This window comes from Macrotis lagotis, chromosome 5 (assembly GCF_037893015.1).
Source record: "Macrotis lagotis isolate mMagLag1 chromosome 5, bilby.v1.9.chrom.fasta, whole genome shotgun sequence".
NCBI lineage: Eukaryota > Metazoa > Chordata > Mammalia > Peramelemorphia > Peramelidae > Macrotis > Macrotis lagotis.
The window spans coordinates 28,061,371-28,083,201 of record NC_133662.1 but is presented as its reverse complement, the minus strand read 5'-3'; the positions used below and the strand labels follow the sequence as shown (position 1 = coordinate 28,083,201).

General features: G+C 36.6%; 1 pseudogene; it reads right to left on the bottom strand.

The window, feature by feature from the left end:
- Positions 1–17,004: 17,004 nt before the first annotated feature.
- On the bottom strand, positions 17,005–21,473 carry LOC141489229 (ras-related protein R-Ras pseudogene; annotated as a pseudogene).
- Positions 21,474–21,831: the final 358 nt, after the last annotated feature.

Below are 21,831 nucleotides of genomic sequence, written 5' to 3'. Positions count from 1 at the left end.
TATTACCTATTTGATCATGGCAAATTTACTTAAATCTGTAGGTCACCAGGCAGGATAAGTTAGCAGACCCTGAGGGCCTTTCTCAAATTAAATTGTCAAGTATTAGACATTACTACAGAGAGAGCAACTATGATGGATTGACCATTTTTTGGAATGCCAGACTTAATGCTTCCTAAAAGGCTATTTTATGGAGAATTCACATGGGATAAGTGCTCACAGTGTATCAGAAGAAGCAATTCTTGGATGTACTGAAGGTCTCTCTTAAGAATTTTAGAATTCCTTCCTGCCAAGATGGCAGAAAGAAGACATGCACAGTTCTAAAGTCTCCTAATCTTTCCCCATCTATCATATGAAACAAACCTCTTAACAGAAATCTGACCCACAAAACCCAGAAAGAAAAGCCAGGAGAAAGAACATCTACCCCAGGATTTGTCTCCTGCAGCAGCATTGGACAAATTCAGACAGGTGAGTCTGGGTGCAGAGGGTAGATCAGTCCCAGATCAGCCAGATTAGCAGCTGAATTGGAGCCATTCAGCCCGGGAGTCTGAGGACCCAAGAGCCAGACCTGCTGCATCAGTGGTGGTCTTGGTGGGGCTAGACCTCGGGGGAATTGAGTCAACTAGGGAGCAGAGGCACTGCTGTTGGCACTGACCCTCTGGAGCTTGCTGACAGGGCTGGGGGCAGAGTTCCGGTGCAGGAGAGCTGTGAACACCATCCCTGGGCTCCTCTGCTCTGAAGAACTCTGAGTTCATGCCTCCATTGCAGCTGGGGACACTTCCCAGAACAAACAATTGCAGACTACTTCTGCCTCAGGCATAGGTGTGTGAGCAGAAGAACCAGCCCAGCTGACAATAGGGAGAGCAATGACCTCACCCCAGGGAAAAGCCCATCATTGATTAAGGCAAAAGGATTCAATGACTTCAATCACTCCCTTCAAGCTAAGGGAGAAGGCCTCAATCCAGGTGACAGACACTCCATAGAAGGCAACCAGCACCTCCTACTAGCCAGCCAGAGAAATTGCATTCGGTGAGTAAAGCATCTAGGGATCCCAAACTCCTGTGAACCAGCCCCTCCCCAACTCAAGGTCTTAGCAAAATGAAGAAGGGTCAGAGGAAAGGTAGATCCATAGAAAAATTCTTGGAAGGAAAAGACCCTAACTCAGAGAGACCTAGAACCTCTGAGGAGAATATGATCTGGTCTCCAGCACAGAAAGACTTCCTTGAAGAAATAAGGAAGGAGTTTAAAAATCAACTGGAAAATTTGGAAAAAGAAGCCCAAGAGAAAATAAACTGGCTTTAATCCCACTTGGAAGAAAGACTCTAATAACTCTCAAGAATTTTAACTCTATTAGAATGAACTTAGCTAGAAATGATGGATACTCAGAATTTTCTATGACTCAGATAGAATGATCTAAAAAATACTACCCCCTTAAAAAGGGGGACAGGAAGCAGATGGGAGGAGGGAGGGGATTGAATAGGGTAAATCTCATTACACTAAGAGATACAAAATACCTATGGTAACTGCAGAAAGGAAGAAAGAGTGAATACATCTTTCTCAGATCACAATGCAATAAAAGGCATATGCAATATTGAGCCAAGGAGATACAGACCCAGAACCAATTGGAAACTGAATAACCTCATTTTAAAGAATGAGTGGACCAAAAAAACAAATTATAGAAAGAATTAACCATTTTATCCTAGATAATGACAATAATGATATAACATACCAAAACCTATAGAATACACACAAGGCAGCTCTCAGGGGACATATTATATCTTTAAATGCTTACATGAATAAATTAGAGGAAGAAGAAATAAATGAACTAAACAGGAAACTAAAAAAATTAGAGAAAGAATTAAAAGTCCCCAATTAAATACCAAATTAAAAATTCTAAAAATTAAAGGAGAAATTATTAAAAATTGAAAGCAAAAAGCTATTGAATTAATAAATAAAACCAAAAATTGGTTTTATTAAAAAACCAATAAAATTGATAAACCTCTGGTCAATTTGATTAAAAAGAAGAAAGAAGAAAAACAAATTGCTAGTATCATAAATGAAAAAGGTGAACTCACCACCAATGAGGAGGAAATTAAACTAATAATTTGAAATTATTTTGTCTAACTCTTTGCCAACAAATTTGATAATCTAAATGAAATAGATGAATATTTACAAAAATATAAGTTGCCCAGGTTAAATGAAGAGGAGATTAAATACCTAAACAATCCTATCTCAGAAAAAGAAATCCAACAATCCATCACTGAACTCCCTAAGAAAAATTCTCCAGAGCCTGATGGATTCACAAGTGAATTCTACCAAACATTTAAGGAACAATTGGTTCCAATTCTATATAAACTCTTTGGAAAAATAGGGAAAGGTGGAACTCTGCCTAACTCTTTCTATGAAACTGAAATGGTGCTAATACCTAAACCAGGAAGAATTAAAACAGAGAAACAGAATTATAGAACTATCTCCCTAATGAATATAGATGCAAAAATCTTAAATAAAATCTCAGCAAAATGATTACAAGTTATAACTGGGATAATACATTATGATCAAGTAGGATTTATCCCAGGAATGCAGGGTTGGTTCAATATTAGGAAAACTGTTAGTATAATCAATTATATCAACAACAAACCTATCAGAAATCATATGATCATATCAATAGATTCTGAAAAAGCTTTTGACAAAATACAGCATCCATTCCTACTTAAAACACTAGAGAGTGTAAGAATAAATGGACTGTTCCTTAGAATAATTAACAGTATCTATCTGAAACCATCAACAAGAATTATATTCAATGGGGAGAGGCTAGCAGCATTCCCAGTAAGATCAGGGGTGATCACCACCAGTATCACCACTACTATTCAATATCATATTAGAAATATTAGCTTCAGAATTTAGAAAAGAAAAAGAAATTGAAGGAATTAGAATTGGGAAGGAAGAGATAAAATTCTCACTCTTTGCAGATAGCATGATGGTCTACCCAGAGAATCCCAAGAAATCGTCCAAAAAAACTACTGTAAACAATTAGTAATTTTAGCACAGTTGCAGGTTATAAAATAAACCCTCATAAATCCTCAACTTTTCTACATATGTCTAGCAAGATATAGCAGGAAGAGCTAGAAAGAGAAATCCCATTCAAAGTAACCTCAGACAATATAAAATACCTGGAAGTCTATTTGCCAAGACAGACTCAGAAACTCTTTGAAAACAATTATAAAACACTTCTCACACAAATTAAATGAGATTGAAATAACTGGGCAAATATCAACTGCTCATGGATAGGTAGAGCTAATATAATAAAAATGACAATTCTACCAAAACTAAACTACCTGTCTAGTGCCCTGCCAATCAATCCCAAAAAATTACTTTAATGAATTAGAAAAAGTTGCAAGTAAATACATATGGCGAAATAAAAAATCAAGAATTTCCGGGAATTTAATGAAAAAAAAGTCAAAAGAAGGGTATTTAGCCCTACCTGTTATAAAATTATATTGTAAAGCATCAGTTATCAGAACTGTTTGGTATTGGCTAAGAAATAGAGTGGTGGACCAGGGAATAGACTAGGTGCAAATGCAGGAGACAATTATAGTAGTCTGCCATTTGATAAACCCAAAGAGTTCAGTTATTGAGATAAAAACTCTCTCTTTGATAAAAACTGCTGGGAAAATTGGAAGTTAGTATGGAAGAAACTTGGTTTAGATCAACACCTAATACCCTATACCAAGATAAGATCCAAATGGTTACAGGATTTAGACCTAAAAAACAATAGTATAAACAAATTAGAAGTTGAAGGACTAGTTTACCTGTCAGATCTATGGAAAGGGGAGCAGTTTATGACTAAGGAAGAGATGGAGAACATCACCAAAAACAATCTAGATGATTTCAATTACATTAAATTAAAAAGCTTTTGCACAGATAAAACCATTGTAACGAAGATCAAAAGAATTTAGTAAATTGGGAAACAATCTTTATAATTAATGATTCTGACAAAAGACTCATTTCCAAAATATATAGAGAACTGAGTCATATTTAAAAAAAAAGCCATTCCCCAATTGACAAATGGTCAAAGGATATGCAAAGGCAATTTACAGATAAGGAGATCAAAGCAATCCATAGTCATATAAAAAATTGCTCTAAATCATTAATTATTAGAGAAATGCAAATCAAAGCTTCTCTGAGGTACCACCTCACACCTCTCAGATTGGCCAATATTACCAGGAAGGAGAATGTTCATTGTTGGAAGGGTTGTGGGAAATCTGGGACACTATTACACTTTTGGTGGAGCTGTGAACTCATCCAACCCTTCTGGAGAGCAATTTGGAACTACGTCAAAAGGACAACAAAAAATGTGCATACCCTTTGATCCAGCAATACCACTACTGGGTCTATACCCTGAAGAGATGATGAAAAAGGGTAAAAACATCACTTGTACAAAAATATTCATAGCAGCTCTGTTTGTGGTGTCAAAGAATTGGAGATCAAGTAAATGTCCTTCAATTGGAGAATGGCTTAGCAAACTGTGGTATATGTATGTTATGGAACACTATTGTAATATTAGAAACCAGGAGGGACAGGAATTCAGGGAAGCCTGGATGGATTTGCATGAACTGAGGCTGAGTAAGATGAGCAGAACCCAAAAAACACTGTACACTCTATCAACAGCATGAGGGTGATGTTCAACCTTGATGGATTTGCTCCTTCCATCAGCACAACAACCAGGGACAATTTTGGGCTGTCTGCAATGGAGAATACCATCTGTATCCAGATAAAGAGCCATGGAGTTTGAACAAATTTCAGGGACTATTCCCTTTATTTTTTTTTAGGTTTTTTGCAAGGCAAATGGGGTTAAGTGGCTTGCCCAAGGCCACACAGCTAGGTAATTATTAAGTGTCTGAGACCAGATTTGAACCCAGGTACTCCTGACTCCAAGGCCGGTGCTTTATCCACTACACCACCTAGCCGCCCTTTTCCCTTTAATTTAAAAAAAACAGATATCTTATTGTCTGATCTTGTTATTTATTATACTTTTTGTTTCTTCCTAAAGGATGTGATTTCTCTCCACACTCAGTTTGGATCAATGGAAACAAAATGGAAACAAAATAAATAGACTGACAGATTGCTTTCCGTGGGGGTCAGTGGTGGGGGGAGAGAAGTAAGATTGGGAGAAAAATTGTATAACTCAAACCTCAAATAAAATCTTTTTTTAAAAAAAAGAAGTTTAGAATTGACTGTGCAGCTTGGCAAACACAGGCATAGGACTGCCCACTATCAAAGAGGTTACTGTGTTCTATGAGCAAGGCAGAAGAGAAGCAGCTCAAAGGAAATATGATATGAATAAGTTTAGAGTGACCACCCAAGTATTCACAAGGATTGTTTGTGCCCATCCTGTAGTGGAGCATTCCACTACAGGCTACTATTAGTCTCAATAGCCAGAGTCAGACACACTCTAATTCATCTCTAACATAGTGATGTCATTTTGGTCTTCTTCAATAACAAGGACAAGAATCAGCCAATCAACTTAATCTCCCTGAGCCTCAGTCTACCCATTTATGAAAATGAGACAGTTTGATTGAATAATCCCTGAGGTCCCTTCCTGTTGAAATTTTATGATTCTGTTTTTTATATATAGATGCTTTCATTCTGAACTGGCTAAATTGAGTCTTAAGCCAACCTTTCTGTTAGCTCATTTTCCTCACAGTTCTTTTTCATTGTTCACGAGACAGTTTGTCTATAGTCTTCCATCATCTTTTGTAAGAATTTACAAATTACCATTGATTCTATCACATTGCTAACCTTGAATGCCCTATATTCACCCTTGACAAGAAAATCAAATGTTTGCTGATTGGGCTACCTTCTGAGTTCATTCAACCTTCTCATTGTGATAATTATTATTCATTCCTTAAACTTCTCTAATATGATATCCAAGTAAATATCTTTACTTCGTCCCATTTTCCAATTTTCCACCTCAGCATGAGCTTCAGGATTGAGTAGGACCTGGAGAAGATCACTCTGAATCATTTTCAGGAAATTATACATTCTTTTCATGATTCCCAAGCTTCTCAAGACTGGAAAGATATATCACTGTTCTCTAAAATGTTAAATGGCTGCTGATTGTAGGATGCCACAAAATCAGAAATATAATTTCTTTGTACATACTAAAAACTCAAATTAATCACTGATCTCAACAATGTTAGTGTCCCTCCTAATGATGCACATTACAACTCATAACAAGCTTTGCCATTGTGACCTTTCAAAAAATTATTCCTAAGAATTTAGGGAGAATTCTTTATATTTATTGACATTGAAAAAATAAAGAAATGTGTAGTCTGTCCATTTGTTATCTCTCCCTTTTGCGATATTACCAATCTAACTTATTTTACAGTAATATATTTCCTTTCATTAGATCCTTTAGGTGACATCTATTTTCTTTTTCACTCATGCATTACCTTGATTCTTTCTTTCTATTATCATTATGTGCCTCAGCACTCTCTATTGACTTGAAATCTTCCTTCATTTTCACTTATTTGAAATCATTTTTTAGCATTCTATATTCTACTGCCATGTTAAAATGCTCAAAGAATGTTGTAGTTAAAGAGGACAAGGGATGTAATCAACTGTTATGGCCAGTTTCATATAGCTACTCAAGATCAATCCCATTTTTTACTACTCTCCACTGAGAATCAGACTTTCATCACTCTCTGTTTGAGCACTTACATATGTTCATCTTGATCAGGGGGTATCAAATATGCCAACTGAAGGCTTACAACACTCCTGAGTGCAGCCCAAAACAGATTAAAATATAACCGTAAATCATTTTAACAAGATACATGAAAATAGAATAGAATTTAGTTAATGTGAAAATGTGATCTTCTAAATCAGCATTTAGGGATTCTTGGTTATGATTTAGTGACTTCTGTTCTATATGATTTTGACACCACTGAACTAGACTTACAACAATAACCTCTTAAGGTTAAATGAAAGACATAATAGTGTCTGATTTCTTCTCCAATACATCATTCACCCACTTCCAGAGTAAGCTTTTCTGTCAGTTCAGTTATTTTTTAGTTGTGTTTGACTCTTCATGATGCCATTTAGGGTTTTCTTGGCAGAGATCCTAGAGTGATTTGCCATTTCCTTCTCCAACTCATTTTGCAGATAAGGAAATTGAGACAAGCAGGGTTAAGTGACTATTCTAGTATCACAAAGTTAGTAAGTATCTGAGGCTGGGATTGAACTCAAGAATACTTGAAGGCTCAGCACTCTATTCACTGCACCATTAAAACTTCAAAGTAACCTTAAAATAACAACATGATCATGTTCTCTTCTACCTCAAAACCTTCAGTAGTTTCAAGCCACCTGGTATTTGAGGCGTCCCACAAACTAAATCCAAAATACTCACCTCACTCTGTCATTTTATTTCTATTTTTTCAATGTTCCATCCAAATCAGGCTGTCATTTTTCAACCCACCACCTCCATGTCTGTGCCTTTGCTATCAGTCCTCCATGATAGCAGTAGATCATATATCCTGTCTCTGCTATTTAAATCCCTCTCTTCCTCCTCCTTAATGATACCTACTAAATGTAACATTTTAACTCCACCAAGGTCCAACCCTTATTTGATGATGTCCTCCCTACTCCCCACACCCTCTATTTTTCTCCCCTCAAATTTCCAAGATTTTGGCTTTAATTACTCCTTTGCACTTATTAATTTTCCATTTTATCATAGTGTTCACCTTTTCCCCATATTAGATCACATCTCTTTAAGACTATATCTTTGTATCTCTATCACATAGCTAAGCACTTTGCAAACAGTAGTAATGTAATAGATGTGTGTTGAATCTTGAGGCAATTCTAACTCCATCAAAAACTCAGTCACACTCCTCTTAGTATCAGCTTTGGTCTATCTGGACTTATTGGCTGATTTTCTCCATATCACTTCATCTGTTGAAATTACTATTTTGTTCAAAGAATTCCAATAAATTTCCAGAGAAAAAAAAATAAAATGCACTTAATTTTAGAACATTATTGAACATAATGTTATCTTCCTTTGATAGTTCAGGAGAGGATTTTAGGCTTTTTACAAGGTTTTAGTGTCCTTATTACTGGCATTCTAGAAGGCTTTATATACATGATAAAGACAAAATTTGAAATGAGGGTCAAGGTGAACAGGTTGAGTCTGTATTGTGTTCTTTCCTTCTCCCTCTCATTTTCATGGAAAATCCTAAGAAACTTGAGCTAAGGAAAAACCAAAGTCCTGCAGTCTTCATAACTCTCATGGAATTTTCTTTGGTGGATCACCTCTCCCCCTGAAGTATATTTGGAGGTATAAGGATTCCTATAAGAGAAATGAGTGTAAACAACAATGACTAAGTTACTTAGAATAGAAATGCCACTCATAAGTAAGGGGAAATCAGGTTCAAAAACCAGAATGCACATGGAACCCATGGTCCTTATTTAGCTGGTTGGCTATTTTGTGGTCCAAAATAACATGACACCAATAGTAAAATTTTCCACTATTAAAAAAAAATCTTCCTAGAATGAAAATTGAGAAATTACAGATCTCCCTATTTTTTATTGTTTTTGCAAGGCAATATGGTTAAGTGGCTTGCCAAAGTCACACAGCTAGGTGATTATTAAGTGTATGAGTCCAGATTTGAACTCAGATTGTCCTGATTCCAGGGTTGGTGATCTATCCACTGCAACCCTAGTTGCCTCATTTAACTGCCCCACTTATTTCTTTTGGAGAGGAAGCAGCTATCGGTTTTTACTTACTGTAATACTAAGTATATGAAATAATGAAGGGAGGAAGGAAGCAGTCATTTAGTGTGTGTGTGTGTGTGTGTGTGTGTGTGTGTGTGTGTTGTGTGATATGTGCTAGGTACTTTACCAAGTACTTTACGATTATTATCCCATTTTATCCTCACAACTCTGTGAGGAAGCTATACCATTTAGTCAGATGTGTGTGACTTAATGAGAGTCACAAATCAGTAAGTGTATGAGGCTAAAACTGAACTCAGATGTTCTTGACTCAAAACCCAGTGCTCCACTGCACTGCTTCTAGGAAGGAAATGCATTCCTAAAATTCTAAAATTGTTGAATATAATACTTTCAACTTTAAGATGAAAGAGAAATAGTAAAGCCTATTCTTTTTCTTCTGTTCAGTATCACTGGGTTGGGCAGTTTGGTGGTGCAGTGGATAGAGTACTGACCTTGGAGTCAGGAGAATGGAAGTTTCAATCCAGCTCAAATACTTACTGACTGGTTGACCTTGGGCAAGTCACTTAACCCTGATCACCTCACATCCAGGGTCATTTCCAATTTTCTTGTTTCACATCTGGTCACTGGACTTAGATGGCTCTGGAGGAGAAAGTGAGACTGGTGACTGAGCACAGCATTCCCTCCTTCAAATTCATGCATATGCCTGTCATAGCATCAGCTCCCTGATGTCATGGACTTCTTCAAGAGTGAAGGACAAATGACATCTGGGGCAGAACCAAGATGTCAGTGTGAAGCTAAAATGCTCCCAGAGTTTTTCCCTACAAAAGATAAATGAAGCCTCTGCACTGACATTCAAGCTACAGATCCCATCAAGCAAAATAGAAAATTCAAAGAAGTTTTCAATGGTAGACATCATAGAAGATCTTCACTGAAGATCTGTCTCTTTGGCAGAAAAGGGGAAATAAAGCCCAGGAGGCAGGAGAGCAGGAAAGCCAGTAGGAGGTTTTTAACCACAGTGCAGTCCAGGTCCTGACAGCTTGACCATAGCAGAGTTCTCATCAACTAGATAGCAAACCAACCCCAAACAAAATCTGAACCCTGGGAACATCGGGGCAAAAGACAAAATTAGGTTGGGAGCAAACCACTGCTAAGTCAGAACCTGAACATAAAGGAGGAAACAAATCTGTGCAACAGCAAGGCCTGGACTGCATAGGCTACATCTTGGCCAATGGTAAGACAGGGATCAGACTCCAGATAGACTCAGATAGAACCAGGAGAGATAATCTATGAATCATCAGACTACTAGAAAACCTAACTCAAAAGAGAATCTGGAAAATATCAAGCAGGAAATTATTAGGGAAAATTGTTCAAATCTTCAAGAAGACAATATAACCATTGAAAGAATACACAGAACTCTTCCAGAAAAAGACCCCAAGATAAAAACTCCAAGGGCTGTTATAGCCAAAATCCAGAACTCTCCAATAAAGAAGAGAATATTGAAAGTAGCAAAAAGAAAACAATTTAAATACAAAAGGAACACAATTAAACTCACGCAGGACCTGACAGCCTAAACCTTGAAGGACTGGAAGACCTGGAATACCAGTGTATTGGAGGGCAAAGGACCTAGCATTACAACCTAGAATTTACTGCCCTGCAAAATTCAACATATACTGTCAGAGGAAAAGATGGGTGTTCAATGAAAGAGAGGACTTCCAGAATTTCCCAACATAAATACCAGAACTGAACAGAGAATTCAATCACCAAAATCACAAATCAAGAGTTGCATAAAAAGGTAAATAAAAAGGGGGTGGAAAAAACAAAACATAGCAAATGTTGATCAAGAGCATCAAATTCTATTCAAACCTAAAGGGGAAGATATAACACTTCTAATTCTTGAGAACTTTAATTCTCTTATAAAAATTAAAAGGTTGAATACAGTTGAAGATATTGGACTTAAAGGATATGGGTATATTTGGGTCTTGTCTCTACATTGAAAAGGTCCATGATTACATCACAATGTTTGAGACAAAAAACCCTCATGAAAAGCAGGAAGTGTTAACTCTAAATTTGTTTCTCATTATCTTTTGACCCACTATAATTATGCTGTGCTGACAAAGCTTGGCACTTTCTCTGATGAGGGCATCATAAACTGGGAGGTCCTGAGACAGGTCACTCCCATAATTTAGAATCATTTGTAAAGCTCTCAAGTGAAACCTTCAGATTCTCCCAGTACTATGATTATTGTAGTTAATTAAGTCAGTTTGACTTAATTCTTGCTTCACTTAACAAAGGGTTAAGTATCCTGGATGGGGAGGTGAGTGGAGTAAAATGTGAGAGGGAATAGGCCTGAGGGGATGAATATAGATAGTTCAAAAAATGATTTGGCTTTGGATGCTATTTGGCTCATGAGGAGGATTGTGTGTCCTTAAAGGGTACATGAACAGAGAGTAAGGTAAATAATGATTAAAATTATAATTTTATGTAATCTGAGACAAAGCTGCTTATCAAGAAATCTATCTGTGATGATACTTTGATAATAATTTGAGCTCATCAAGCAATCAAATAATCAAACTGTGATTGATGATAATTGATTAATAGTACTTGAGTGATAAATAACAGAAATGTATAATTTCAGAGGGAAAGAAAGGAGAGTATGAACACTATGTACATTCTATTCAATAGATTTGGCATAGAGAGAGAAAAAGATAGATTCCCACTTGGGTTTAAAGATCTATTCTAATCTACAGAGAAGGTGGGGACAAGAGAAGGGAAAAATAAGGGAAGAAGGGACAGATAAAAGGGAAATCAAAGGTATCAATAAAAATAAACTAAAGTTAAATGTTAAAAGAAAAGTTAAAGGGGAAAGGGAAGAAAATTTGGTGAGGAGGAAAAAGGAAAAGAAAGAGGAAAATATAAATGGAGAAAGATAGCACAGAGAGAAATACAGAATTAGTAATCTTAACTGAAAAATATGAATGGGATGAACTATCCCATGAAACAGAAGCCAGTAGCAGAATAGATTAAAAACCAGAATCGTACAATATGTTGTTTACAAGAAACACATTTGAATCAGAGAGATACACACTAGGTAAAGGTAAAATCATGGAGCCAAATATAAAGCCTCAACTGAAGTAAAAAAAAATAAGGGTAGTATTCCTGATGTTGGAAAAAATAAAAGCAAAAATCAATCTCATTAAAAGGGATAAAGAAGGAAACCACATCTTACTAAAAGTCCCCATTGGTAATGAAGCTATATCATTAATAAACATGTATGTGCCTAGTGATATAGCATCCAAAATCCTAGAGGAAAAATGGAGTGAATTATAAGGAGACGTAGACAACAAAACTTTAATAATGGGGGACCTCAACTGTCCTTTTTCAGAAGTAGATAAATCTCACCACAAAATAAACAAGAAGGAATCTTAAGAAGGTGAATTAAATCTTACAAAATTGAGATATGATAGACCTCTGGAGAATATTTAATGGGGATAAAAAAGAATATACCTTTTTTCTCAGCAGTACACAATACCTATACCAAAATTGACCATGTACTAGGACACAAAAACCTTATAATCAAGTACAGAAAGCCAGAAATAATAAATATACATTTCTCAGACCACGATGCAATAAAAATTACATGTATTAAAGGGTCATAGAAAGATAAATCAAAAACTAATTAGAAACTTCATAACTTAATCTTGAATAATGGGTGGATCAAACAGCAAATAATAGAAATAATCAATAATTATATCAAAGAAAATAATACTGAGACAGAATACCAAAATTTATGGGACGCAGCCAAGGCAGTGTTGAGGGGAAACTTTATATCTCTAAATGCCTATATGGATATAATGGAGAAAGAGAAGATTAATGAATTAACTGGGTATGCAACTAAAAAAGCTAGGAAAAAAAACACAAAAGATCCCCAATTAAATACCAAATTAGAAATTCTGAAAATCAAGGGAGAGATAAATAAAAATGAAAGCAAGAAAACTATTGATTTCATAAATAAAGCTAAGAATAGGTTTTATGAAAAAGACAATAAAATAGATAAACCTTTGGTTAATCTAATTATAAAAAGGAAAGAAGATAGTCAATTTACCAATATCAAAAACAAAAAAGGTGAACTAACAACAAATGAGGAAGAAATTAAAGGGATGGTTCAGAGTTACTTTGCCAAACTGTTTGCCCATAAATCATATAACCTGAGTGAAATGCATTAATATTTACAAAAAAAATTACAAACTGCCCTGATTAACAGAAGAGGAAATAAAATACTTTAAATACCCCAATTTCAGAAAAATAAATTCAAGAACCCATCAATAAACTCCCTAAGAAAAAGTCTCCAGGTGCAGATAGATTTCAAATGAATTCTACCAATTCTAGCACTTCTACCAAACATTTAAGGAACAATTAATTCCTATTCTACATAAACTATCTTTAAAAATAGGAGAAGTAATTCTGTCAAATTCCTTTTATGACACCAACATGGTGCTAATACCTAAATCAGGAAGAACCAAAACAGACAAAGAAAATTATAGACAATCTCCCTAATGAATACTGATGCAAAAATCTTAAATAAAATTTTAGCAATGAGACTACAGCAAGTTATGACTAGGATAATACACCATGATCAGGTAGAACTTATACCAGGTAGGCAGGGATGGTTCAATATTCAAAAAACATTCAACATAATTAAACATATTAATAGAAATACCAAACTAAATCATATGAAAAAGCCTTTGATAATATAGAACATCCATTCTATATAAAAAACTAGAAAGTTTAGGAATAAATGGAGTTTTCCTTAAAATAGTATATATCTAAACCCATCAACAACAAATATTATGTATAATGAGAATAAACTCTGAGTATTTCCAATAAAATCAGGGGAGAAGCAAAGATGCCCATTATCACCATTACTATTCAGTACAGTTTTAGAAATGCTAGCTTTAGCAATAAGAAAAGAAAAAGAAATTAGAGGAAACACAATTGGCAATGAGGAAGCAAAGCTCTCTCTCTCTCTCTCTCTCTCTCTCTCTCTCTCTCTCTCTCTCTCTCTCTCTCTCTCTCTCTGCAGATGATATAATGGTACACTTAGAAAACCCAAGAAAATCATCTAAAAAAAATCAGGAAATAATTAACAAATTCAGCAAAGTAGTAAGACAAACCCACATAAATCATCAGCAAATAAAGCCCAAGAACAAGAGATAGAAGGATAAATTCTATTTAAAGTAACTGTAGACAACATTAAATACTTAGGAATCTACTTCCCAAAATAAACCCAGACACTATGTGAGCACAATTCTAAAACACTTCTCACCTAAATAAAGTCGGACCTAAATTATTGGGAATATGTCATTACTCATGGTTAGGTCTAGCTAATATAATAAAAATGACAATTCCACCCAACTTAAATATCTTATTCAATGCCATACCACTCAAACTACCAAATAACTATTTTGCTGTGCTAGAAAAAAATAGTAATAAAATTCATCTGGAGCAACAAAAGATCAAGAATAGCAAGGGAACTGATGAAGGAATGTAAAAGAACTTAGTCTAGCTCTACCATATCTAAAACTATACTATAAAGTAGAAGTCATCAAAACTACCTGGTACTGGTTAAGAAATAGAATAATGGATCAGTGGCTTAGGATAGGTTCAAAAGAAACCATAGTAAATGACTATAGCAAACTACTATTTCACAAATACAAAGACATCAGCTTCTGTGATAAGAGCTCACTTTTTGACAAAAATTGTTTGGGAATACTGGAAAATAGTATGACAAAAATTTGGCATAGACCCACATTTGACATGCTATACCAAAATAAGATCAAAATGGGTACAGGATTTACATAAAGGCGACACCATAAATAAATTAATAGACCAAGAAATATTCTATCTATATAAGAACAATAGAAAGGGGACAAATTTATCACCAAACAGGAGACAGAGTACATTATAAACTGTAAAATGCATGATTTTGACTATATTAAATTTTAAATATTTTTACACTAATAAAATGCTGCCAAAATTAAAAGAAAAGCAGAAAGCTGGGAAACAATCTTCACAACTAAAAGTTCTAATAAAGGTCTCATTTCTAAACTACATGAGAATTCCATCAAATTTATAAGGTTACAAGTCATTCCTGAATTGGTGAGTGTTAAAGGATATGAATAAATACTTTTCAAATGAATAAATTAAAGTTTATATATATTCATATGAAAAAATATTCCAAATTATTATTTTTTTAATTTTATTTATTTAAGGCAATGGGGCTGAGTGACTTGCCCAAGGACACATAGCTAGGCAATTATTAAGTGTCTGAGGTCGGATTTGCATTCAGGTCTTCCTGACTCCAGGGCCGGTCCTCTATCCACTGCACCACCTAGTTGGTCCCTCAAATCATTATTGATTAGAGAATTGCACATTAAAACAACTCTGAGGTATCACCTCACACCTATTAGATTAGCTAAAGTGAGAAAAGGGGAAATAATCAATGTTGGAGAAATTGTGGAAGGATTGGGACATTGATGCATTACTCAAAGAGTTGTGAATGGATCCAACCATTCTAGACAGCAATATGGAACTATGCTCAAAGAACAATAAAACTGTTCACTCCCTTTGACCCAACAATTCCTATTCTAGGCCTATATCCAGGAGAAAACATAAAAAAAATGGGAAAAGTCCCACATGTTACAAAATATACATAACAGCTCTTTTTGTATTGGCAAGGAATTGGAAATTGAAGGGATGCCCATCAATTGGGGAATGTCTAAACAAGTTATGGTACACAAATACTATGGAATACTATTGTTCTATAAGAAACCATAAATGGCCAGACTCTAGAGAAGCATGGAATGAGTTTTACAGGATCTAATGCTGAGCAAAGGGAGCAGAACCAAGAGAACAATGTATGTATTAACAACATTGTGAGTTGACCAGCCTTGATGGAAGCAGTTACCCTCAGCAGTTCAGGAGTTAGGACACCCTATTAGACCAGCTATGGACAATGTTATCCCCATCCAAAGGAAGAAAAACAAAACAAAATGAAAACAAAAATCTTTCAGATTCTGGTGAACACTTTGTAAAAATTATCTGTCATGTATCTCTTTCCCTTAATCTTAATTCATCATACTGAAAATGACTATCTATAGACATATTTATCAAAAGATATACATATATATATGTACAATTTTAATCTGACTGTTTGCCCCTGAGGGGAGGGGGGGTGGGAAGAGAGGTTGGAAGGAAACTTGGTAATTTAAAAATATGCATAGGCATATGCATATGAAAAAAAGTGCAAAGGACAAACAACATTACTGGGTTAGAAACAGTATAGTAAATGAGAATTTATGTTAATTCCCTTCTCACTATGTATACAGTTACAGCCATTAATTAACATCCTCATTACCTCTTGTGGAACTATTATTCTGACCTTCTAATTAGTCTCCTTACCTCATCTCTCCTCCCTCCAATCCATCCTCCACTTAACTGTCAAAGTTATTTTTTTAATATAATACTAACCAAGTCATTCCCGTGCTCAATGAGTTCCAGTGGCTCCCTTTTAACACTAGATCAAACATAAGTACTTGCAATGTCATTTATAACCTATAATTTGATTTTTACCTTTCCAAACTTCTTTAATTTGGTTCCGTTACACTTTGTCCCCTTCACACCCTAACCTAAGCAGTTACTCATGCCTACTTGCCTTTCCTCAAACTCAACCCACTGTCTCTTGTCTCCATGCCCTTGATTTTACTATTTCCTACATCTAGAATGTTTTCCCTTTTGACCTCCACCTCTTAGCTTTCCTGACTTTTTTCTTTTTTGCAAGGCAATTGGGGTTACATGACTTGCCCAGGTTCACATTTCCCAGTGAGTGCCAATTGCTTGAAGCCCGATTTGAACTCAAGTCTTGCTGACTTCCACTGCACTACCAAGGTATCTCCCTCCTCTGGTTTTTTGTTTTTGTTTTTGTTTTTTTTGGTATCGGCAGTGCTGTTTATTGGGAGGGGGGTCTATACAGTCGTGATTTTGAGGGATGAAGGGAACAGGCTGTGAGGAAGGCCCCGGGGGACCCCAAGGCAGGGGTCTTGTGGATAGTGTAATGTAACTGGGTGTGGAGGGGAATTGGGGGTTGATTCCCCAGCCCTCCTCCCTCCCCCAATAGTCATTGGACAGGAGAGGTAACAGGCACCATGTGGGGAAAGGCCCCCCACAGTAAGTGGGGAATGTGGAGTCCCGTCTGGAGGTGCTGCTCTTAGCCTCAGGGGAGAAGAGTTACAGGAGCACCCCACTCCCAGTCTTCTTCTGGAGAGGTGTTGGGGGGCTGGGGGGCAGCTCTTGTTCCTGGTACTTCCAGATGGCGCGAACCAACTGTTCAAAGGCTTCGTCCACGTTGAGTCGGAGTTTGGCCGATGCTTCGAAATAGGCTATGTGGCGGCTGCTACAGAAGGCTGCGGCCTCTGAGCGGGGTGCCCGTCTCTGGGTCTCCAGGTCGGCCTTGTTGCCCACGAGGACGATGGGGAAATCGTCTCTGTCCTTGACTCGGAGGATCTGAGTATGCAGCTTGCCCACCTCGTTAAAGCTCTGCCGATCGTTGATGGCCCTCGTGTACTGCTCCCTCATGGCCCCAAACTCCTCCTGCCCGGCGGTGTCCAGGATATCCAGCCAGGCCGGGATCCCGTCCACATGGCACAGCTTGGTGTAGGAGTCCTCGATGGTCGTAGTCAGACACGAAGTAGGACTGGATGAACTGGATAGTGACGCTCTTGCCCACGTCGCCGCCGCCCACGACCACCAGCTTGTGCGTCTCCCCGGGGCGGGGGTGCCGGGGCCCCTGCCCGGACCCCGCTCCGGCCACCGCCGCCGTCACCCCGCTCCCCTCCTCTGGTTTTATTCAAGACTTAAATCAAATCTCATCTTCTATATCTTTTTCCAGGTTGCTCCCCCCATCTCCACTTCACTGCTAGCACCTTCTGACTGAGATTAGCTCTTTATTAAATGGCATCTATTTAAATTTTATCTACTCAGTTGTTTACATGCTGCCTTCACCATTCATTAGAATGAGCATTGAGCAGTGATTATTTTTTGCCTTTATTAGTATCCCTAAGGTTTAGCATGGTGTCTGGTGTACATTAAGAACTCCATGCTGACCCTGGCTGGATAAAGTTTAGTACCTTAGCTAAGGAAGGACTCAAGTTTAAACCAGAAGTTGGAAATACAAAAAAAAAAGTTACTACTCCAAATTCAATGGAGTCAAACTTAGCAGCAACAAAGGAACTACTAAAGGAACAGGAGACCAACAAGGAGAAGACCAGACGGGAGCAGCAAAATGAGCAAATGGCATCAACAGAACTGATGCTTCCAAGTCATGAGTTGCTTCTCCATACATGCTGCCTACACATGTGCCCCTTCCTCATATGTTCTTTGGATGTGTCTAATCTTCCCACCTATAGTGTTGTGTTTGAGAGGCAGTTTGACCCAGATGCATAAAGGCAGTTATTCTATTGCTACTATAGTGGGAATGGTAAAAGAACCTTACAGATGTGCTGGATTGAAGTACCTCCTTTGGAACTGAATATGTTTGCTCTAGGTGTGTGGGGATGGACATGCGTTCTGCCTCCCAGTTGTTCTTTCACTGGAGAGTTGTGTCAAAGATGATTGCTTACTGAACCTGAAAGAACTATCAATTTAGTCACTATCAAAGGAGAGAAAAACCTCCTTTCTCCTCTCTCTCTCTCTCTCTCTCTCTCTCTCCCTCCCTCCCTCCCTCTTCCTTCTATCTATCTCTCCTCTGAAATTCTCCTCCATATCACTTAAAATTCTTCTAACTTTCCCTCAAACTTTCAATAAAAGGGAAGAACCATTGACATCCATGGCAACACATGTCATTGTGTGCTTACCAAAGCAAGACAGCCTGGATTTCAATTACCCAGATGGCTTTTTTTTTTGTTTCTTTCTCTAAGCCCAGGTGACTGAACTGTAATCCTTAAAGATGGATGTTTCCAGACTTGGTGGCTACTACCTCATGAGTTAGGGAGGTCAGGAGTGCCTGATTTGATGCCAGATGCCCAGAAGATGTTGCTTTTGGAGTAACTACACTGTTTCTCAGAGAAGCTGTATCACTAAGAGAAATGATCAGAAGTATGCTATAGCTGAAAAAAAAGACTAAAAAGAAAATCCTGGCTTAGCAGTAGCTCCAGTTTTGTGAATTTTATTGATAGCAAAAGGAAGAAAAGAAAACTAAATATCCATTTAGCAATTCCACAGAATACCTTTACCTGCCAGGAAAGTAGAATACATGTGATGGATTCCTGTTTGAGTTTTATATATTTGTACTTGCATGCTTATGAGTCTTTTATGTCATAAGCATTTATTTTGCATTAGAGGAAATAAATAGCTGTCTTTTACCTGATATCAACTTTGTAGCCTGAGTACCTTTTCTAGAGTATCTTAAATTCCTGTTAGAGAAGATTTAAATTTAATCCACTTCTAACATGCATTTAAAAGCTTCTCCACATAACTCTAGCATCAGGGCAATGAATAAGAGTATGCAAGAAAAATCCTGATCTTTACCATATTTTTAAGAGATCATTCTCAATCATCATTGAATCAGTTTCATGTGAGTTCACATTTAAAGATCCTCCTGGTAAGGTGCTCCCCCATGCTGGGAAATTGCTCGAATTCTTTTTTATTTTTGAACTATTTCATTAAACTTTTCTTTAAAAATCATTATATCTTTGACTAACAAAAGGAAACATTTCAATAAGAACTATTAAACTATAGATTTTTAGTGTATGCAGACCTATAGATTGTCCTAAACCAGAGTTCAGATGAACATGAGGCAACTACATGTGAAAGAAGGAAACTCAGATGCTACACAAACAGAAATTATCATTGTACAACATACATATGAATCTACCAATAAATCAAGAAATATTGTTTGCAAAGAAAGGTTATCTATTATAGCAAACAACAAGAATTAAACCGTTACATAATAAAGAACCTCCTTTCCACAATTACATTTATCATTTACTCTAACCTTTCTTATCTTCACCTCTCCATTTAATAGAACAATTCCTGACTTTTATTCTGTCTCATATTTGAGTTAGAGCTGGGAGAGACATTAGATTTGATTTAGTCAACCACCTTATTTTGAGAGTGACAAATCAAAGATCCAGAGAGATTAAATAACCCATCCTGTATTTCCCAGGAACAGGATTCAAGTTCAATGTTCTTTAACCTATTGATACCTTCTTCCAAGAATATTTTGACTTCTTTTTTCTATTTTCATCTAATTATTGTGGTATGAGGTAGTGAATTAAATGTTGAACTTATAGTCAAAAAGACAATTAGTAGTTTTGTGATTCCAGGCAAGTCCTTTAGCTCAGTCGTACAACAGACAAAATATTGAACCTTGGAAAAACATGAGTTCAAATCTTGAATCATATATTTAACTGTGAGATAATAATCAAATTGCTTAACCTTAATGAGACATAATATGTTCATCTATAAAATGTGGATTAAATGAAATAAACAATTTGTAAATGTTCTTGTTACTTTTCTTATTCCTCTATATTTAAATTCTATATGTTTCAAACAGCTAATTAAGTCCTTGGAATGTGATCTATTTCCTACAAGTGTCGATCTATTACCAACAAAATCATGAATCCTTCATCTATTTTGATGATTTTTTTGTAATGAATTTAGAGCTTTGGGAGTTAAAAAAAAAAAGGAATATTGCTTGCAAGTAGTTCCCAAATTATACTTCCCAGGGTTTTAATAGATTCTTTTTTACTTTCATTGTCCTGAGCTATGTCCTGAATTGTCTGCTCTTCACCCTTTGTACTACTTTACTTTTAATTTTATCAGCTTCCATGGATTTAATTATCATCTCTATGTTCATAATTCTTAAATTTACTTATACAACTCTAACCTCTTAGCTGACATCTAGTCTTACATCTCCTACTGAATATCTTGAATTAGAGGACTTAAAGATTTAAATTCATTTTGTCTAAAACTGAACTCATAGCCTTTCTACCAAATTCTCTTTCAAGCTTCTAAATTATTGGGGCACTAGGTGGCACAGTGGATAGAGCACCAGCCCTGGAATCAGGAGTACCTGAGTTCAAATCTGGCCTCAGACACTTAATAATTACCTAGCTGTGTGGTCTTGGGCAAGCCACTTAACCCCATTGCCTTGCAAAAAACCCTAAAAAAAAACCCTTGTACAGCCTTCTAAATTATTGTAGGGGTATCCTCTCAGTCACCCAGGCTGGCAACCCCCATGTCACCCTCAACTTTTCACTCTCTCTCCCAATCTTTTGTCAAGTTCTGTTGATTTCACTTTTGCAATCTCTCTCAAATATAATTCTTGTTCTCCCCTGGCACTGCTAGCAGCCTGATGTAAGCCCTCATAACCTGATGACTGACCTACTGTGGGACTTTGCTGATAGGTCTGCCTGCCTCAACTCTCCCTACTCTATCTAATTCAGTTACTCAAATGATTTTCCTGAAGCATAGATCTGATCATGTTCACCCACTCCTACCTTACCCCCCCCAATTCAATAAATTCCAGTTATATGCTATTACCACTAGGTTCAAATATAAAATTCTCTATCAATCAAAACCCCTCAGCCTACTATTTCCCCTTAACTTTCTAGTCTTCTTATACCTTGCATTCCATCAAAAGCTCTCCTATCCAATGACACTGGCTTCCTTGCTATTCCATAATTATGACACTCCATCTCTGGACTCAGGCCATTTTCTGTCAGTCTTTCATGTCTGAATTCTCTTTTTCCTTATCCCCACCTCTTGACTTCTTTGGCTTCCTATAAATTATAACTAAAATACTACATTTTACAGGAAGTCTTTCCTAATTCCTCTTAATTCTAGTGCCTTTCCTCCATTAATGATCCTTATCCTCTATGTAGTTTTTTTAGGTGAATATCTGTTTGCTTGTTGTTTTCTCCATTAGATTGTGAGTTCCTCAAAGAGAGAGAGACTGTCTTTTGTCTTTTTTTTTATTCTCAGTGCTTATCAGAGGACCTAGAAATTGGAAAATACTTAATAAATGCTTATTGACTTACTGATTTAAATTTATTT